This window comes from Orycteropus afer, unplaced genomic scaffold (genome assembly GCF_000298275.1).
Source record: "Orycteropus afer afer isolate SDZICR_OR568_19922 unplaced genomic scaffold, OryAfe1.0 scaffold01182, whole genome shotgun sequence".
NCBI lineage: Eukaryota > Metazoa > Chordata > Mammalia > Tubulidentata > Orycteropodidae > Orycteropus > Orycteropus afer.
Genome location: NW_006922769.1, coordinates 166,039 through 171,117, shown reverse-complemented (window position 1 = coordinate 171,117; position 5,079 = coordinate 166,039). Strand labels below are relative to the sequence as shown.

Below are 5,079 nucleotides of genomic sequence, written 5' to 3'. Positions count from 1 at the left end.
TATATATATATAAAGGTTTGACAGAGGATATTCTTACATATGTATGTGTATGTGCTGCAAATATATCTATGAATATAGTAGAGCATACAAGGGGGAAAGTAATGAAACCTTCTTAGCCATAAACAAACACGTTGAGTGAATGATTCACTGGGCATAGAACTATACTCCACAGAGTTTTCTTTCTTTCTTTCTTTCTTTTTTTTAACAATGTCTAACCCACTTTATTTTTTTTCTACTTCACACACACATAACTTCAGAAGTCTCCACATACTACATTTATTACAGCTATAATGTTGCTTAGTATTTGTCAGGTACCATTGATTCTTTCATAATTGTTTTGCAATCAAAACAACAGTTATCCATTTTTTAAATCCCTAAAATATTTATATAGTGCAGCACATTAAATTGTAGACATTTGGCAATAAAACCATATAAAAATAAGATGTTGTTGTTAGAGTCCATCAAGTTGCTTCTGATTCACATGCACAACAGAATGAAATTGCCCTGTCCTGTGTCATCCTGGCAATGCTTGCTATATTTGAGCCCATCATTGTAGATTACCAGGCCTTTTTCCAAGGTGCCTGTGGGTGAACTCGAACCTCCAACCTCTTGGAGCTCTAACATGGTAGTTATTCAATGCCTTTATTCTTGGCCTTTATTTTCAAAGAGCATATTCCTTTTCATGTACTTTTACTAAAGTCTAAAGTCCCTGTTTTATTATTTTAGCTAACATTCAATGACTTGACAGAAATTTTCTTACACATCTTGAGCTAAGACAAAAAAAAAAAAAGAATACTCTTCTGCTCTTTTCAGATTGAACCCAAATACAAGTATTCCTTATTAACTGAAATATCACTCAGGGACTCCAAATATAGTATAAGACCCACATTATACATGATCACAACCAAGTATTTACTAGTCCCTAATATGACATTGCCCTATCTTCCTTTTGTGGAGTGGCAGTTGGATTTGAACCATCAACCTTCTGGTTAGCACTCAAATGCCTTAGGCACTGTGCCACCGGATCTCCTTAAGCATCAGGTACATCATTCAATCCAGGATCAAACAAGTGTCCTAAGGATATTATGAAATCTGTGCACTGTTTCAAAGGTCAACAGTGGCAATAGGCAGCTACTTTGGAGAACATTGAGCATCATGATCTGGAAGCACATAATGATGTTATTCTAGTGTCATGTAACACCCACTTTTCTCCATGCTGGGCTCATAATTCCAGAATGACAGATCCAGCTGATACAAAATGAAGACAAACAATACACTTTTTACTCTATAGAGATATCCTATTCATACTATGTATTCACTGTAATTTTGAATATAATTTATTCCCCAAACTTGTCCCAATCATACATTTTTTGGGGGGTTGGATGATCAATTAATCTTACAGCCAAATGTTGCTTCTTTTCTGATATTGTTAATAGGAATAGAGAATGCCTGGATAGCAATTATTGGCTGTCAGTAAGTTGTTATAACTGTGACTTGCTCATTCTTTGAAGTACACATTATACTTGGTTATCATTTAGGTTTTAATCTAATTATTTTCATTTTGGAATAGCCATATTCAAGATCATTCATGCTACTGCATGCTTAACGTAACTGGAGGAAACTGAAATGCATCATAAATAGGGCCCTTCTCTTCAAAAAGTACTCCATTAGGACAGACCATGAGATTCTTCTGTTCTCAATCATATGACTTAAATAATGATTAAGATCTCTAATGTGTCTTTCATAGAAACTTGTATCAGACAAACTGAATGAATATTCCAATGCATTCAATGGTTTTAGAATAACCATGATTTGTGGACTGGGAATCTGCTCAAGATATCTTGGAATCTTGTCATTCAGAGTCTAAAGCATGGCCTACATTATAAGTGAGTAGAGAGCAGCCAAGAACCAATAGGAGACTAGGTAAAAGAGCAAGATCAAACCAGAACTCTTGGTGGTTCCACTAGAAACTCTTCAATGGTTAACTTATAGATGAAGAACTTTTACTTGGCCAGCTTAGTTGAAGGACTTCTTATCAATCTTAATCAAGATAGGTGTATGAACATTGAAGTGGGTACAGCTATGAAGATGGGTGCAGAGAGGAGTGCGGTGGCATGTCCAGTTTGGGCAGTGCAGCCAGGCAGTTGCTGTGAAGGTGAAACAGCAGGAGACACACCTCCTCTCTGAGACACACACTGCAGCCAAATTGCTTCACAGAAGTTTCAATGTCTGATATTTTGGAGGTAGATTGCCAGACCTTTCTTCTTAGACATCTCTGAGTGAACTCAAATCTTCAACATTTTTATTTAGCAGCCACATTAGCTGTTTGCACCACAAACTATTCAGATAAAATAGTAATTTAAAAAAATAATAATAATAAAGTAAAGAACTAAGATCACTTGATTATGTTCATTTTATCATTCTGATCTAATTCACCTAAAACCTACTGCCATCGAGTTGATTCTGACTTACAGCAACTGTATAGGGCAGAGTAGAACTATCCCATATGGTTTCCAACTCTGTAAGTCTTTATGGAAGAAGACTACCTCATCTTTCTCCAGAGGAGCACCTGGTGATGTAAATTGCTGAAATTTTTGTTAGTAGTCAGATGTCTTGACCACTGTGCCACAGGAGCTCCCATGTTCTGATCTAAACCAGAAACTAACCCACTACCATTGCAGTCAATTCTGATTCATAACAACCCCATTGAGTTTCTTTGGTTATTACATTTGTGTGTCAACTTGGCTGGTCCTGGTTGAGTGGCTGGGCAGCTGGATGTAGTGTTCCCCATGATGAGACTGTTAATCAACTCCATGGTGGAATCTACTGTGAGCAGCTGAGTAGCTGCTTTTGGGATGTGGTCTGCTTCCCATATTTAAGAAGCAGCGTTGGGAATGGTCTCTAGCATTTGGCATGCTTGGACCCTGTATGTAACTGTGTTGTTGTTCAGCAGCCTGCCATGCTTTGCTGACCTTGGGACTTACAATGAACTTGAATTAATAGACTGCCATGTGATTTTGTAACATCAGGACTGTGCCTTTTTATTTGTCAGCCTTGGGCTTCCTTAACCTCAACAGCCAGCAGCTGAGTGAAGAAATGGTTCTAGCTCCAGTGGGCCAGGAGCAGGAGGCAAAGCTGGACCCCAAGATTGAGGGGCTTTCACCCAGCCCTTAGGGCCTGGCACTTTGAACTTTTACTTAAAGCCTCCAAACTGTGAGAGAATAAACTCCTGTTTGTTGAGACAATACCATTTGTGGTATATTCTTGTCAGAATGGCACTAGGTAACCAGAACAGAATATGGAACCAAGAGAGTAAGGTGCTGCTCTAACAGATAACTAAAATGTGGAAACAGGAGTGGACTGCATCCTTGACTCAACACCCCAGCAGAGAGACCCTGGTATATGGCATGACAGATGGCAGGAGGGAACAAGAGACTGGCATGAGAGATGGCAGGAGCAGAGCTGAGAGAACTGGCATGAGACAGTGACAGCCTTAACCAGCCCACGAAAGAGAAAGCTTAATGCCTTTGGTTAAACAGCTTCCTGGTAGAATGGGTTACCTTCAGGCATTAATTAGTGGGAAAGACTGGCATGAAATGGAGTAGCAGGTTAGCCAGCCTACAGAGCAAGAAAGCTGAGTGTTTTTAGGGCAGGAAGATTTCCTGTGGAGTGAGTGGCCTTTGGCATTAATCAGCAGAAGTGGACAGTCCAAGGAAACAGAAGCAGAGCTGCCTCAGCCTGAAAGGGTAGGGCCAAGGCCTTTGGGGGTTGAACCACCACAGCTCCCTAAGTTTCAGAGCCAGACATTTAGCAACTTGGTTCTGGAGTGTGGGATGGCTCATTCATGTGAGCCAGTGGGATGGTGTCATAGCCATTGCCCAAGAGTGAGGGGGCAGGGCTTCTATGCCCAAGAGGGAGAAGAACAGGGCCTGCCAGGCCAAGGGGGTGAGGTTGCCACTCAAGAACTAGAGGACTGGAGTCACCCAGTGAAGAGATCTGTACAGATACCATCCATTGAAGATCTGTACAGGAACCAAGTTGTTAAGGGGTAGAATTGTGGTTGTTACATTTGTGTGTCAACTTGGCTTGGTCTGGTTGAGTGGCTAGGCAGCTGGATGTAGTATTCCCCATGATGAGACTGGTAATCAACTCCATGGTGGAATCTACTGTGAGCATCTGAGTAGCTGCCTTTGGGTATGTGGTCTGCTTCCCATATATAAGCAGCAGCTTTGAGAATAGTCTTTAGCATATAGCATGCTCGGACCCTGCATGTAGCCATGTCATTCTTCAGCAGCCTGCCATGCTCTGTCAACCGTGGGACTTACAATGGACTTGAATTAACAGACTGCGTGTGGTTTGGTAACATTGAGACTCTGCCTTTTTATTTGTCAACCTTGGACTTCCTCAGCCTTAGCAGCCAGCAGCTGTCTGAGCGAAGAAATGCCTCTAGCTCCAGCAGGACAGGAGCAGGAGGCAGAGCTGGACCCCAAGGTTGAGGGTCCTTCACCCAGCCCCTAGAGCCTGGCACTTTGAACTTGGAGTTAAAGCCTCCAAACTGTGAAAGAATAAACTCTTGTTTAGGACATCCAATTTGTGGTATATTCTTGTCAGTGTGGCACTTGGTAACCAGACAGTTTCCAAGGCTGTAAATCTTTAAAGAAATAAATTGCCTCATCTTCCTTCCATGGAGTTGCTGGTAAGTTAGAAACACTGACCTTCTGATTAACAGCCAACCCACTATATCACTAGAGCTCTTTATGTTCTCATCCAAAAAGTTCCTTGGATTTGCTAAGTCATTAATATCAGAAAGAAGGGCCATAGGGAATGCTAAAAAAACTCACTCTCATCAAGTCGATTGCAACTCATTATGACCCCTCCTTGGGTTTCTGAGGCAGTACCTCTATGGAAGTAGATTTCCCCATCTTCCTTCTGAGGATCAGCTGGTGGGTTTGAACCAGCAGCCTTATGGTTAACAGTCAAATTCCTTAGGCACTGTGCCATCAGAGCTCCCTAGTAAACATCATATTTTCTATACATGTCCCAATAGATAATAATCCTATATTAACAAATCTAGTTAAT

General features: G+C 41.1%; 1 pseudogene; it reads right to left on the bottom strand.

The window, feature by feature from the left end:
- Nucleotides 1–1,530: 1,530 nt before the first annotated feature.
- LOC122152032 lies at nucleotides 1,531–4,866 on the bottom strand (annotated as a pseudogene).
- Between the last annotated feature and the right edge of the window lie 213 nt (nucleotides 4,867–5,079).